Consider the following 17,205-nt stretch of genomic DNA (forward strand, 5'->3'; position numbering starts at 1 on the left):
ACCGCAACTATTGGAAGTGTGGGCATCGTGTTCTTAAATTTACTTCCAGCTGTCTAGGGGTGACTGCATCTTTAGGGGATCCTGAAAAGAAAAATTTGGGTTAATTGTCAAGTTCTGGAAGAGGTAGCTGTATCATTTGTTGTCCAGTCTTTGGGAAAGTGTGTCTTGTCTCAAGTCCTGGCTACAGTAGTCTGTGAAACTGGACTGTCTCAGTAAGCCACCTTGAAATTATCCTGAGCTGTTTGTAGTCCAAAGTCAATCTTTAGGTGATGTTTGTCAGCTTAGTGGTGTTTCATAGTACTGGTGGAATCATCATTGTGGGGCCCTATCATCCTTTTGGAGACTTCAAAGGTCACTGTTAGGCATGGTCTTGGTTCACTGCATACATTTTAGCATCCTCAGTACACTGTGTGAAGACATTCTCTCTTCAGAATCATATACCCCTTCCACAACCATTTCTGCTCAAGCTTCCAATATCATTTGGTTTTCTTTCCAGTAAAACTTTCCAGATTAAAATAGTCTTCTCTCTCCCTTCACCCTGTTAATGTAATTTTTCGAAGACATAGTTGAAACATTGCCTTCCCCAGTTCTGTGTTTTTGCATATGCAAAACAGACCTGAAATAATTCCTGCTACCATTCTCTTTTAAAAACAAGGTTTTATTGCAGAGCTTGTAATGGTGTACCTTGTACCTAGGCCTTGTTTTCTGCTATTAGACTGCACGATGGTTAGTTTATTATTTTTCCAACTTTACACAAGCCAGGTTCATTTGGGAAGAAGGAGCCTCAACTGGGAAAATGCCTCCATTTTCCAGACTGGATTGTAGGCAAGTCTGTGTGTGTTGTTTTCTTGGTTGATGTTGGTATGAGAGGACTCGGGCTGCTGTGGGATACGTCGCTGCTCTGTTGATCCTGGGTTGTCTAAGAAAGCAGGCTGGACCAGCAGCAATGAGGAGCAACCCAAATAAACAACATTGTCCAAGGCTTCTAATTCAGTGTCTGCCTTTGAGTTCTATCCTGACTTCTTTTTCCTGGCAGAGTGTCACTTATAAAGATGAAGAAAGTCCTTTGCTCCTACACTTGCTTTTGCCATGTTGTTCGTCACAGTAACAACAAGCAAACTAAAACAAATACTGACACCAGAGAGTGGACTATTGCCTTGATAGACCTGACCAGGTTGTTACTGGAGAACTGTGAAGGATTTTGGAACCTGGAGCTCAAAAAGCCCTGTGTGTCCAGAGCTTATTGAGCTATTTTGGGAACATTGAAGACAATACCAAGAGTGATAGGGAATGGTGAAGGCCTGGCTTGGAATGTTTCAGAGGGAAGTCTGAGAGTCCTCCAAAGACTCTATCAGGGTCACAAGAGACCAGCATGACTGAAGTGAAACCTTTGTTTCAGGGGGATAACTGATGCTGGTTAGTTTAATATGGGAAATCAGTTGTAATTAAGAGACCAGCATCATTGAGGTTAAATCTGGGAGTATTTCCTCAGGATTAGGGGGACAGGCTGCATCTTATGCTGGCAGATGAACTTCATGTAAGAATTGTCCCCATGGTTCTAGTGTTGGGAACAGGAAAACTGCAGGACCGAAGGGGTCATGGAGAGCAGCTTACGCTTGTTCCCTAAGTTTGGCTCTACCAAAACTGAATCTTTAGACCAGGCTGGCATCAACCTCAGAGATCCTTCTGCCTCTGCCTCTGGAGTGCTGGGATTAAAGCTGTGCACCATCACACCTAGTTCTAATCCCTTTTTACAAATTGGAAACTGATCTGGGTAGAATCTTGCCCTGAGGTCACCATTCCCTTTATTTCATTTCTTAATCTGTTTATCTCCTTGAAAATAGGACTTAGCTCTATTTGACTTCCTGTTGCTCTTTTTCTCCCTGAATTGTACATATTGTGTTTTTACTTTCTCAACTGGCTTCATTTCATTATAAATCTTCATTAGAGTTAACACTAATAACCACACGACATAGTCAATACTAGGTTGTTTCGAGATTTCTTCTGCCAATAGAAATAATCCAAATCTTTCCACTTCAGCCTTATGCAGACTCTTTGGACAACATCAAAAGGCAGCTAGCAACATTCTTCACCAAAATATCACAAGAATGATCTCTAGGCAACATACTAAGATCCTTCTCTGAAACTTCTTGAGCCAGGATCCCACAATCACATGTCCCATATTCCTACTAACCCAAAGTATCGAAGTCTAAATTCTTCCAAACAAAAACATGGTCAGCTCTCTCGTAGTAACACCCTATTCCTGGTACCAACTTCTGTTTTAGGGTTTCTATTGCTGTGAAGAGAGAGCATGACCACAGCAACTCTTAAAAAGGAAAATATTTAATTGGGGTGGCTTACAGTTTCAGAGGTTCAGTACATTATCATTATGGTTGGACCCAGTGACATATAGGCAGACATGGTGCTGGAGAAGGAGCTGAGCGTTTTACATCTTGATCTGCAGGCAGCAGAAAATTAACTGTGTCGCTGAGCATAGCTTGAACATAAGAGAACTCAAAGCCCACCCCCACAGTGACACAATTCCTGCAATAAGGTCACACTTGCTCCAAAACCCCTCCTAATTGTGCCACTACCAATGAGCTTATGGGAGCCAATTACATTCAAACTCATGCTTGAGAAACATGAATATGACAACTATTTGATACTACTATAATTCTAATTCCTGCCTCAGTACCTTGTGCATAACAAATAATAAATGTTTTAGAAACAAATGAAGGTATATAAAAGCCAAGTATTCAGAACTATGTGATCTTAAAAGATCTGTATTTGATATTCTCAAATGAATGTCTACAACAGACACAAGTTTAACAATCAGAATGTTTGTTAAGAAGCAATGGCTCTTTTATATATTTCTGAAGAGCAATGATGTCACCTTAATCTGATTATCCTTTTATGTACGGTGCTTATTGTATTTTGGTACATCTGCCTTCTTCAGTTAAATTTCAATTTTATTTTGTCAATGCATTTTCAGTTCTTAATCAGTGCCAGACAGTGTGAGAGTCATAGAGTAAACCCCACTGAAATAATGTTTCTCTGAAAAGAATTCATAACAGGGCAGAAGGCTAGATATATAAAGCACAAATTACACTGCAATAGTATAAGCAATGATATCTATGAGAATGCATTGTTACGCATTGATCTGATTAGATTAAAAGCATACACACAGCTAATATATGCGTCTTATTTGTTTGGTTCTTATGGCAAAGTACTCGCTGTTTCTTGTATTATCTTTGGAAGATGACTTCTTCTTGACCTCATTCTCTTGCTCCCGAGGGACCTTCCTGAACTCCCCATGTACTGATTACACCCAATGCCTGTGTGAGCATTTCCAGAAGCCTCACTCAATCCTGCTGTCATCATCACTGAAGAATCACACAGAGAAAAAGCACCTTGGGAGAACTTTAACCCACTCTCTTCACTAATCACCTCATATAATGCTAGAATTGACAGCTAATTGCCCCAGAGCTCTGTGGCCCCCGAGTAGGTAACTAGAAGGAGGCAAAGAAATAGAACTGTCACTGTTCTTCCTCATCTTTCCCCAACACTAGGACCTGGAATGTAACAACTCAGTTATTTGGGAGGAATGTAACAATTCACAGTACATTGGAGTATGTCATAGGAATCTCAGATTTGTGAGTCTATAAGATTCCATAATCTAAATAAGTCACTAACCAATTCAGAATACCTCTTTATCTGTTAAGTATTTCTATTTCTCTGTGTCTTTTATAAAATATTCCACATCTATGTTACCTATCTTGAACCATTTCAGTGGTACTGATCACTGTGGTAGATTAATTTATGGATGGGCAGGATCTGGTGCTACTGAGGCCAATATATTTAGTTTTACTAGGTCAGTAATGAAGTATATTTTTGTGCCTATATTCCATGTACCTATGGATATAAAGAATAGGGAGGCCTATAAATGTTTCCAAAGAAAACAGCACAGTTCCTGAGCTTTTTGTTATTACACCCAGAATAAGCTGACACCGTGAGGCTCTGTGTATGGCTAGAGAAGTCTCCCTTGATGTGCCTATTCAGGAAGGTGCCTCTCAGTTTCCTATCACAAAGCCTTGTTTATTTGGTTAGTGGATTTGGTTCAAGGTGATTGGAATGGATAATCTTTGTTGTCAACTTGGCTATGTCTGGAATCAACTAAAATGCAAGCAACTATGAGGAATTTTCTTGATTGGATCAGTTGAGGTCAGAAGAATCACCTTAAATCTGGGTCGCACCTTCTGGTGGCAGTCTAAATAAAAGCACACAGAACACGAAAGCTTTTGCTTTTTGCCTGGTTGCCCTCACTTTTGCTGGCAAGTTCATCTATCCTGTTACTGAAGCAGCTGTCTTGGAATCCTCAGAGTCCAGCATCATACTGAGGCAGATGAGATGTTTAGTCTGTGGACTGAACAGCTATTGGGTCGTTGGCCTTTCTATTATGGGAGACACTCATAGCTGCAGTATCTGGATCACAGCCTGTGAGACACTTTAATAAGTCCACTTAGACTTGCAAATACAAATTTTATTAGTTCTGTTCCTTTAGAGAACCCTGAGTAATATAGTAATTCTGCAAAGACAGGCCATGTTCACTATTATGCAACGCTTATTCGTTACCATAGCTATCTGTTGAGTTAATTAGTAAGTGATTTAGTCTGAATAAGCATATTTGTGTTCTGAAGATCCCTTGGATGACATAAAGACTAGTGGCATTCCTAGAGTCAATGGCTAGAAAAGAATGAGAACTATGGAGGAAAAGGCAAAGCCAGCAAACTCCTTGAATCCTGGTACTTGTTCTCTGACAGGGAGACCTGTCCTTCCCCAGTCTTCAGTGCTGATGGAGATGAACTGCCTGGCAGGCGAGGGTGGGAACGAGGTTGGAGTGTTCTGGTCTGGATGACTTCCTTGAGTGCAGGAGGCGGAGGATAGAGGAGTTGTCAGGGAGAAGTAAATCTCTCTTTCACAGACGTATCCTGCACCTATCATGTGTCAAGTCAGGCCGAACAGAACGTGTTTTAGGGAAGATTAGAAGGCAGCAATAGGCACATAGCAGGACTCACGGCCTGCCACTGTGGGAATGATCTGTGCACTGGCGTGATTAACTGCTCTCATCTCTTCTTTTGGTCTTTAAAACAATCTCAGTATATTTTCAAATGACCACTCCCCGATTTTCTTTGGCATAGTCGACTGTGCGTATCTGCTGCCATGTTCTGGAAATGTATTCTTTCTCTGTGGTGAGTTCTTTCACCTCGAAGCTGTGTTTTCTGGTTTGAGTCATCTTCCACACCAGGAAACATGTCACACTTTTAGGCTTGTTTCTATAGCTCAGGTCACACTGTTTGTTTGCTCATTTTCGTGGGTACACATCTATTGTTGTTTCCTTTGTAGAGATTTTAGCTTTCTCCTTTTCCTTTAATAATTTTGAGTGGAATTTCCCCCTTCATACTCTCCTGGTGCTTATTTCTATGGGAAATCAGTTGGTCATGATTTTCTTCAGTGATGCAAAGCAGGGGATTTCTAAAACCATCCATCTTCACACACTGACTCCTGCTTACTGCCAATCACCGTCAACTGTACTTAAAGCTGAAACAAGTTTCAGGACTAGTCATAGACAGTGCCTTCCAGACACGTTCATTTAGGAGTAGTTCCAAATATTTGTCAAGTGCACATATTTTTGTATTTTGTGTCTCCATTGCTATCTCTTGCTTAACGGCCCGCTTCTTTGCTAACCAGGTTTGCTGTGTTCTGCTTTACCCACCTGCTCCACTCCTACTATAGATCAAATATTACTCCATCACTTGCTAACTCATGGACCAAACTCTAACCCACCTGGCAAAGCTTCGAAGATACTCAGTGAATGGGACCTTTCTCTTCTGGTCTGACTTTTTGGCCTTCAAACTCAGGGTGTTAATTGTACCTGTGTGTGTCAGACAGGTGTCGATCATGCTTTCAAGGCTTAGTGCTTTTAATCTGCTTGGTATTCCATTCCTCTCTTGCTGCTTCTGGCTAACTCTAGAAATTCCCAGAATTAAGGGCCCATCTCTAAGACTCCCATAACATTTTGCACTTGATTTTTGTCTTGATATTTGTTGAGGGAGGTGTGGTGGTCGTGTGGTGTGTGTCTGTGTGTGCGTGCGTGCTCCTGTGTGCCTGTTTGTGCACTCAGGAGTGGACTTGTAGAGACTAGTGGCCAATGGTGAGTGTCTTCCTCTGTCATTTTCTGCTTTCTATTTATTTTCAGGTACCATCTCTCCCTGACCCCAGAGCTCACCATTTGTTGAACCTGGCTGACCAGTGAGGTTTCCAGGATCTTTACACATTCACCTTTCCAGGGCTGAGGTTGTAGGTGAGCGCCAGCATAGATGGCTTTTTGACTAGGTGCCAGAGCCTTGCACTCCAGTCCTCACGTTTGCATAGCAAACATTCCACCCACTGAGTCATCTTTTTAGTATCGGACTGCAGTTTTGAAGCCTGCCTAATATGCAATTTGTGTCTCACCTGCAGCTATGGGAACATGTTTGAGGCTTATTCCTGTATCCACTCGACTCTCTATAGTGCAGCTAACAAAACAACACTCTGACAGTGAAAGCTTGAGGACCCTCAGCCCAAACTGTCAGTGGTCCTTTACTGTTCTTACCACGAAATCTGAAAGTCCTCAAGGGGACCTCAAAGGACCTGTTCTTCCTTTTACTCTTCCTTCTGCTAAACTCTAAAGACTCAACTAGATCATGCTCTTTCCCCCATCTCTTCAACCTCAACCCTTCTTACTAGGCCAAACTCACTTGTGCGTGTGTGTGTGTGTGTGTGTGTGTGTGCGCGAGCGCGCATGTGCCCATGTGTGTGTGTGCCTGTTTGTGTGCGTGTGTATCTGTGTAGGTCAGAGATATGTCAATGAAGAGGTCTGATGTTTTCCTCAATCGTTCTTCCACTGATTTTTTTCTTTTTGTCCCCATTTTCTTTTATTGAAGAAGCCATTATCATGGGATATTTTTCTAATGGTGGTAAAACTCTTTCAAGGTCATTTTGCTTGTATGTTATAAATGTATTACAATTTATTATAGCCTACTATAAATTTAGACATAGGGGTTATTTCCACTTTATAAACGCAAATAACACTATGTGTGATCTTTTTCTCAACTTTTTGTTGACAGAAACAACTCATAAGAGGGCGGACTATTCTGGCTCACAGGTTAGTCCATAACGGATGGGGAAGTGTGGGAGAATCCATGAAGGTGCCCACGGCAGAGACTCACGACACCTTGAAGGATCAAGATACAGAGACTGGGACTGGAAGTAAAGGTGGGGTTTTAATCCTCAAGGCCTTCCCTGGGTGCCCACAACTGCCAGTTAGACAAAGCCTACCAAAACAATGCCATCATCTGGGGACCATGTGTTCAAATACATCAGCCTTTTAGGGTCATTTCATAAGCAAGCTAAAAGATATCACAATGAATAATTTTGTCGACATTTTAGTGACTTTAAAAAATATTTTTAAAATAGATTGGAGGAAGAAAGAACACTTGTAGTTCTTGCAGAGTACCCAGGTTGAAGTCCTGCCTCTACATCAGGCAGTTCACCACCACCTGTAATTCTAATTTCAGGGGATCCAAAGTTCATTCCTGGCCTCCATGAGCACCTGCAAGTAGCATACACTCACACATACAAGTACACATACACATTATTTTTTAAGTAAAAAGAAAAAAATGTCAGGAATTCCTTATTTTAGTAAAACAAGTACACTCATTTTAGTATATTTTAATTTACACAGACAGGCATTATATATTATAGTGATATGATATATATTATGATGAAATATAGTATTTCACTTTTTGGTTACCAAACTTGGAGATGAGTATTTTTAAAAACATCTTTGGCATATTTTCAGTTAAAATATTTTGACCATTTGGTGGGAAAAAAATAGATTACAGACAAATTTATTTGTCTTTTATATAAATAAAATTTGGTTTATGGTTTTATTTAGAGTTTTTTTTCATTTCTTTAGAAAGTTGATTCAGGTAAATGGAATTGTCAAATGCTATAGTTGATCTTTTATGAATAGGAAGACATAAAAATTTCTGTTAAAAGGGAAGGAAGAAGAAAACAGTTGAAAAAGAAAGTAAAGTAAACCACTGTCCAAAGGACGGAACATTTCTGCCCATTTCAGAACGTGATCCATAGGTAGGTGCATCTCTAATTATGTATTTCTAGGCTCTCAATTAGAGTCACTTTGCTTTTGTTGGTGCTGGGGACATAGCTTAGTGGTAAACTATGTGTAAACCCCTAGGTTTGTTCTTGAGCACCACCAAAAGGAGAGAGGAGAGAGGAGTAAGGAGTGGGGGGGGGGGATGAAGAACACAGGAACAAAGTAAGGAAGAAGGAATAAAAGGAAGGAAGGAAGGAAGGAAGGAAGGAAGGAAGGAAGGAAGGAAGGAAGGAAGGAAGGAAGGAAGGAAGGAAAAGAATACCTTTCTTAAGGGCAGTGTAGCAATTGTTTGACTTAATGTTCAAACATTTTATCATTGTTTTTGCTCTTGTATCCACAAGCTTTGTTGTTACAGTTATAACGTGTGGCTTTATGTATTGGAAAGAAAAAAGCGGAAACCCCCTGTGAGGGGCAGTACACATTTAGCAATTTCTGGCCTTTCATTTTGATCGCTGATTTATCACACACCTTCACAATTTTACTAGTGTCAGAAGGAGGGCTGTTTTCTTTTGGAATGTTACATTCTTGGGGGATGAAATGTTCATTCAGAGTCTTTCACACTGCAGTAGAGTGCCCCCTGAGTGTTTAGCATCTGGATTCAGCCATCATCACAGTAATGAGAGATAGAGCAGGCCAGATCTGATTCTTTCCAGGGGGGAATAGCAGACCAACACCAAATCTACTGTAATTCTTTGCAGTGTTGCAGAAATAATGGACCAATAATTCAGCTATACGAAATTCTTCTGCAGTCTTGCATCCAAAGTACCTTATTGTCACCTATTCCATACCCACATATATTTCTTTTCTATATATGAAACATTTCCAATAATGAATTAAATTGCTATAAAAATTTCAGGGACTTACAAGCCATATTTTTCATAAATCAGTTACAAATTATTATTATAAACTACTTTTTCTTTTTTACACATAATAGTATTTTTCTTTATCACCACTAAGGTTAAGAACATTAGGGCATCTGAAATATAATGAAGAGCCCACATTTCCTTAAAATGACTGCTTTAGCATTACTGAAACTGTGTGTCTGACTTGCTTCATGTATGTTTAAAAGTCCCTATTACTCCCAGCAAGGGCAGATCTCTGTGAGTTCGAGGTCAGCCTGGTCTACAGAGAGAGATCCAGGACAGGCTCCAAAGCTACAGAGAGAAACCCCATCTTGAAAAAAATCAGAAACCAAAAACCAAACCAAAACACCCCCCCCAAAAAAAAGAAAAGAGAAGAAAAATCCCTATTACTTATATCATCAAAACCATAAATATTCAAAAGAAAGATAAACTGTGAAGAAAACAAACTCTTTGGTGGAACAGTCACTTACAGCCATTGCTGATCCACACACATGAAAGGGTTCATCGTAGTGAGACAGAGAGGATAGTTCATTTATTTAGCACAATGATTACACCTTGCTGTTTGAATATTACCCCAACCAGACAACACAATTAGAAACTACAGTTTACATAGCATGTCCAAGGTCGCAAAACTAGAAGACAGCACAGTTAGGAAGTCTGGCTTGGAGATTTCTTAATCATTTGACTAAACACACAGATAGGAAAACACTTTTCAGAGGCTTTATTGTGGTTCATACATACATACATAAATATATAAATATGTACATACACACATATTTAACAAGTTTTTAAAAATCATTTTAAGTGTATCATCCAGTAGGGAATCCTATATTCAAACTTACATGTAGCAGATTTCTAGAACTTGACACACTTTACAGAACTGAAACTTTATACCTGTTAGATAGCATGTCCTACTTCTCCTCCTCCACAGTACCTGGTAACCATCATTCTACTTTATGATTCCGTGAATTTGACTACTTTAGATATCTCATCTAAGTAGAATCATTTGTCATTTGTCTTTTTTTTTTTTTTTTTGTGGCTGGCTTGTTCCAATTAGAATTCTGTCCTCAAGATTCATCATGTTATAACATGTGCCAGAATTTCTTTTTAAGGCTGAGTAATATTCAGTTGTATGTACATACCACATTTTGTTGATTCGTTCATCGGTCAATGACCAATGGACTGCTTCTTTGTTTCTTTTCTAGGCTGGAAGTTGAACCCAAGGCTTCACACACATACTGAGCATGCGCTTCCACCTCTCACTATGGCTGATAATGCTGCACCGAACAAGTGTGTTCAGATAGTTCTTGAAGATCTAGCTTGCAATTCTTGGAAGCATATAACCAAAAGTGGGAGTGTAAGCTTGTATGGTATTTCCAGTTTTAATTTACTTTAATTAAAAACATTTCAGACAAGACCGCAGATGTAACCTAAGCTACTCTCAGACTCACAATCCCACCATTTACTTTTCTTTTTGTTGGGCTAACATACCTGACACAATCAGGTTAAGGAAGGAGAGACTGGTCTTGGCTGACAGTTCCAGGTGATGCAGTCCATCATGGTGGAGAACGCACAGTCACAGGAGCTGGAGGCTGACTGGTTCCATTGCATCAGTAGTCAGTAGGCAGGGAATGAATAAGAAGTGGGGCAGGGCCAGGCTGTTGAACTCAAGGCCCACCATTAATAATACACTTCTATCTCCTAAGGCTTCCACAACCTTCTCAAAGACCACCACCATAGGGACTAGCTGTTCAAACACATGAGCCTATAAAACTTGGAGATCAATATCCTGGAAATACACAACCCAACAGCAACAAAATAGCCTGAATGTAAATTACCTATTTTATCACCAATCCCTAAAGCCAGACAGGGACCTCCAAGAGTTGAACTTCCCTTCATGCTCTGCTGCAAGCATCCCTCCCTAAGCCAAGTCATTCCCAGAGATGCTTAACTGAGGGAGAGAAGATGTAGAGCCACCACATGGGTATGGATGGAGAGAAAGGCTAGAGAGACGGCTCAATGGTTACGAGTAGTGGCTGCTCTTCCAGCGGTCCCGTTTCAGTGCCTAATACCCATATGATGGCTCACAACAGTCTGTAACTCCAGTCCCAGGGCATCCAATGCCTTCTGGCCTTCCTTCGTACTAAACATGCACATGGTTCACAGGCATACATGAAAGCAAGACGTGTGTGTGTGTGTGTCTGTGTGTATACACATGCATTATACATGCATATAACATATATAAATGAAAACTTAAAGGAAGGAAACAGAAGGTGAGATAAGCACCCATGTCTGTCTACTTTCTGGCTGCGGATGCAATGTGACCAACTGCTTCACATTTTTGCTACCATGACTTTGCTGCCATATTGGACTGTACTCTCAAACTGTGAGACAAAATTAACCCTTACTTTCTTCAATTTCTGATTTTATACTCTCTATCTAGGCCTGAAAATACATCTGAACTTGACTGGCTTAAACATTTATTTATTTCTCTTTATTTTTAATTGGGAATTGCTTTTCAAATCTTTACATGTGAAACAATATTTGATGTAATCCTTTTTCCTACTAAAAACATTCCTTTCCCCTATTCTCATCTGTAATATAGTGTATAAAATGAAAAGAATAGATATTTAGACTTATAAAATAATTTCATGAGTAAGATATGGCCATATATTTATATACATAATATATCTCATATAAATGTATTTCTGCTGGAGATATTAAACCAAAGCATTAGCTATTCCTTTTCTTAAAAATAGTTGAAAAGTTAACTACAAAGAAGCTCTGCCTTGGGAGAAAAGTTATTTTCAAGAGCATCTGAGTAATAAATCATGTGGGACAGAATTTTCAGTACCTTATTGTGAACTGCTGCAAGTCACTAGTGGTTTGATAGAGGTGACTCTTTGTTACCAACTCAAAGAATTCACATCTTCCATCAAATCTGGAGGCAATAACCATGTTTCAGGGACATGGTCTTCACCAATACTACCTCTAAAACTTCTCTCTTAAAGCAAGCTGCTTTTCCAGAATTCTAGAAAAGAGACCATTTTCTTTTTTTTTTAAATCTCACTCAATTTTAGTCCAAGATGTCCATTTATTTAGTTTTGTTTTATGCATAATGCTTGTCTCAGAATAACTTTCATTTGGTTCCAACAAAATCTAATCTACCTTGATGAAAATAGTAATTTGCCATTAGAGGAAGATATACAAAAGAACACATTACTGCCTTTTCTAAAAATGATTTAAGCAACAACACTATCAGATCAGTTTACAGCTTTCTGGGGGATCTTGGACAAGAGAATACTCAAAAGTATTACTTGTGGGCTGGAGAGACAGCTCAGTGGTTAAGAGTACTGGATGCTCTTCAAGAGGACCTGCGTTCAATTCTCAGTACCCACATGGCAGCTCACAACTCTCTGTAACTCCAGTTCCAGGAGATCTGACAGTCAGGAGATGCCATGTAGCCGCTAGAGGAGGGGAAAGTCATGAGCTGACAGCTGGAACCTTGCCAGTATACCATGAGCTTCGTGGTAAAATATAAAATAATGAAATGGGTTAATTCTAGATTTAGGAGCTACCTGGGAATATATTTAAGTGATTGGCCAAGCAGTGATTTAAATAATAAAGTTTTGTGTGATTATTTCGGTTCTGGGCAGCCGGGAACAAACAAGTGACACCTTCAGACCTATGCATATGAAATAAAGCTAATAAAAAAGAAGTATTATATGTGGAATGTTTTCATTAATATCCTGCCATATTACTAAAGAAGTAACCCAATAGAGCCACAGTATAGTGTATTTTCTGAGAAGGAAGCTACCTTGGAGTTTTTAAAATGGAGCATCCTAATGTTACAAGTAAGTGAAGGAGAAATTCATACAATCTTCATCAGTCTCAGAAAGTTTTCGACAGACATGACTGGTGATGGAGATTTTAGGGCTTGTAAAAACTAGAGTTGACTTGTAAGTTGGCAAATGACTGGCGAAGTTCAAATTTGATATGGGCCTCCTAGAAAACTTTAAATATGATTTCAAATACTTTTAGGCAAGGTTAATAAAAATTCACTTCAAGTAAGTTTTAGACATGTCTGAACATACAGCCTTTGAGCAAATTGGACAAATTTGACAAATCTGTTTTCTGTTTCAGATAAACAACTCTTACTATTTTTAACTCTACAATAATCCAAACACTGTGTGTGATATACACACACTAAAGTTAGTAATTATTTAAAAATTTTTTTGTACTTTGGGTTACTGTATTCTACCTGAGAAGTCTAGACTGGACATCTGAGACAGACATATGACCATTTTGAACATTTCATATTTGTTATATGTAGCAGAGTATTTACTGCTCACGGAATGGCCTCATGGACCCCCCCCCCCATATTCTGTACTTTTCTTGAAGTTGGGCTAAAGGTTATGACTGACATTAGCCAATGTGCTATGGTTTTAGAAGTGCTATGTATCCGATAACTGCAGAACTTATAACCAAAGGGCAATACTTCAGGTCCCTCATTCCCTGCCACAGTAAACTAGAATAATGTATTAAAGGTAGCTAAGGAGCATGCTGTAGATAGCCTTAGAAGTCTCAGGTAAAGTTGGAATGAGGGTTTATAAGGAAACCATTGCCTCCAGAGTAGAGTTTGGAGGTTTCAAAAACAAACTTACCTTGTTCTGAAGTTTCAGGATTGGTTAGTTATTATAGCTAGGTACGATCTATCCTATTTATCACTGTGTGTCCCATCAGATGACTCAAATAATATCAGGATCTGTTAAGAATTAAGTTTGTTGTTACTTAAGCATTGTGGAATTGCTAACTATTTACTAGAACTGCTTGGATGACTAAATGAGAATAGTAGGTGAAATTATTGGCACCTTTCTTCTGTATGCTAAGTGGCATTGGATGAGAATGATTTCCTAAAATAATAACTCTTATAATGATATTCATAGAATCAGATGACCTGATGTTATGATCGTTTCTTACAGCAGTATTACAAGGCCGATGTTTTTATCTCTCACTTTTATAGCCAGGGGAAAGAAGCATGGAATAGTTAAATGGTTTACCCAACCATTGCTCAAAGTTCTTATGAAATAGAAGAAGCTTCTATCCCAATACCGTTTGAATTCCAAATCTGCGGTCTTTCATCATTTGTGATATAAACATTTACCAATGACATGCACATAAAACACATGTCTGGGTCAATCATATCTTTTGGAGATGTTTGTTGGTTGCTGACCACATAAGACATCCTACATTAGCATTAGCGGTACAAAGGTAAACAACAGAAACCATTTGGTCCCAAAGGAAATCTCACTCTTTCTCAGGCAAGCAAATTTGTCATGATATATTGGTGCAACCTGCATAGGACTGCGAGGGAAGATATGCTGCTGATAATTATGGGACTAGAGGGAGGCTAGAAGGAGGTGATGAAACTTTAGCTGAATATTTGAAGATGAATGTGGGTTGGTCTGACCTTTAGGTTATGTGATTGTAAAAAAAAAATAAACACAAAAATTTAGCATTCCTTAAAACACGTGAGAATAAAATTAAACAGTTATTTTTAGAGGGAAGGAATATGGAGGCCAGTCTGCACATCTTAAACTATACTTGGTATTTCTCCAAAGTAATTCAGAAGTATGACACAGTTTGTTATTTGAGCAGGCTTTTGTCCATAGCCAGTGCTAACATAGAGTAAGGTTAAGGACCAGAAGAATGGCTCCGCAGGTTAAAGCACTTGCCACACAAACCAGAAGACCTCAGTCTGATTTGGATCCCAAAGTGGAAGAAGAGCAAAAACCAATTCCCAGATATTGTCTTCTGATTTCCATGCATATACCATGACATGAAAGTGCTCTTATACACATGTGCACACACACACACACAAATACAAATGAACTGCTCGTAAAAGAATAATGTACATAGGACTGTTGCAGATTATTAAACACATTTGACGACTCAGAGAAAAACTTCTCTGGTTTAAAAATAACTGTGGTGACTGGATAATGGGTTTGGTTGCTAAGGCTGGGCATATTATTGAGTCTCAGACAGAAACCAAGAATGGCATCATGCATAACTTTTACTTCCTGAAGAGAAAAAGAACCAAATCAACCTCTTGTGAAACAGTTCAATTTGTGTGTGAAGAAAAGCCATGGCTATAACCCATTATGTCACCCATCCAAGTGAAAGATAGAGAATTATTGTCAGATGTTGGAGTTTTCCTTCCAGACAAACGGCAGCCTTCTGCCTTCACGGTTTCAAGAGCTGTCTTCCAACACTCCTTTACACACTAAACCAATATGCTGGGAATATTAGAACAAACCAGAAAGGTGAAGCGCAGTACTCACAGCGACATTAACTCAGCTCATGGGGCACACATGCAGGACCATTTATCCCAAATCAGCCGCTTGAGGAACTGATGCTTCTTTGGGGACTGAAACCTTGTGTTTTCCATTTTCGCTGAATTAAGATTAGAAAATGAAAACGAGAGTTTTCAGGACTGCATTTAAAACATAATTTAACATCGTCAAGACGTTTGGCTGACCTCTGATTTTCTACCCGTATTTAGAGGAGGGTATTAAGTTGGAAATCATCTTGAGGCAAATTTAAAGACCATGTCAGAAAGTAGAACTTTTTACGTTTTAGATTTGTAATGTGATGATTCCATTTTTGACTAGCTTCCATAATGTATTCCTATAAACTAAAAGAGAAAATATTTAACTTGAAAGGATAAATCTAGTTTTTCATGTTTTAAAACTAAGATGTTGAACAGAACAGACCTGAATATACAATTTAAATTTCATTTGCTTTGTTTTCTTCCAGTAGTTTTTCGAAAAATGTTTATTTTTAAGTAGTTCAAATATTTTAGAATGGCTTCATTATTCTGGAAACCATGCATGCTGATTTGTGAGCTGATAAAATACTTCAGAAACTCAGAAGTGTATGTACATTTGCATAACAAAAATATCCCTAAACCAGTAGTTCTCAATCAGTGGGTCACAACTCCTTGGGATCAAATGATCGTTTTCACAGGGCTGACTCCAGTCTGTTGGAAAACACAGATATTTATATTACAATTCATAATTCAAAATTACAGTTATGAATTAGCATTGAAAATGATTTTATGTTTGGGAGTCGCCACAACATAAGGAACTGTATTCAAGTGTTGCATCATTAGGAAGGTTGAGAATCATTGCCCTAAACTCTATACTTTTTCATTGAGGCAAAACGTCATTTATATCCACTGGATTATAAACCAATGTGATTTGTATTATGTGAAAACAGTTTGAGTAGCTATATAGCAAATCCCTTAGTGTTATCCTATTGACAGATGGCTGAGGGGGACTCTCTTGTTCCTCATTGCTTTAACTACACACTTCCAGATTTATACGTAACTCAAAAATAGCTGAGCTGGCTCCCACAAGTGTTGCAGCAAAAATCCCCTAATGTCGAAAACAAAACTTCATTGTCATGGAAACAAGTCCTGTCCCCTTACACTTCTGTACAACTGGTTGTCAGAGCAACAACTGGGCTAGAACTGCATTAAAGGAAACAGAGGCGCCTAACCACCCTTATGATGTTTAGGAAAAGAAAACATGGCATGAGGAACAGATGTGGTTACCTGCAGATAGACAGCTAAGGTGGCAGCAGAATGCTTACAATGTGTAAAGGTGACCCAAAGAATGGCTAGCTCCAACTCATACTGTGTTTGAGTGAAGAAAAGCTAGTGGGATGCCCCTATGTATAAAAGCACGTGCTGCCAAGCCTGACTAAGTTTTATCAGTGGTACCCACATGGTAGAAGGAGAGAACTGTCTCCCTTAAGCTGCCCTCTGCTCTCCATATAGACTCCATGGCACGCCTTTCCCCACTCCCATAAATAATAAATGTATTTTAAAATGCGTGAACACAAAGACATGAACATTGGAAAAGGACTTGTAGCAAGGAGGTGGTTTGACAGGGATAGGAGGGGATGAGAAAGGTGGGCATGAGAGTAATCCAAACATGTCATATGCTTGTATGAAATTGTCAAAGAACAAATTTAATTAATAAAAAGCTGCGTATCAAGTCTGGATGTAGCCAAAAAGTCAAGATCGTATGAGAAGAAAAGAATTCTAGTACGTTCTAGTAC

General features: G+C 39.1%; 1 long non-coding RNA gene across 2 annotated transcripts in view; it reads right to left on the reverse strand.

Annotated features, from left to right (window-relative positions):
- Positions 1 to 17,205, reverse strand: part of LOC130889087 (uncharacterized) — a 143,945-nt gene that overhangs the window by 1,660 nt on the left and 125,080 nt on the right. For both annotated transcript variants that reach the window (XR_009058489.1, XR_009058488.1), the window contains one exon: positions 3 to 81. This is a non-coding gene — a long non-coding RNA (uncharacterized LOC130889087). The remainder of the gene's footprint in view (positions 1 to 2; positions 82 to 17,205) is intronic.

This window comes from Chionomys nivalis, chromosome 17 (genome assembly GCF_950005125.1).
Source record: "Chionomys nivalis chromosome 17, mChiNiv1.1, whole genome shotgun sequence".
In the NCBI taxonomy this organism is placed as follows: Eukaryota; Metazoa; Chordata; class Mammalia; order Rodentia; family Cricetidae; genus Chionomys; species Chionomys nivalis.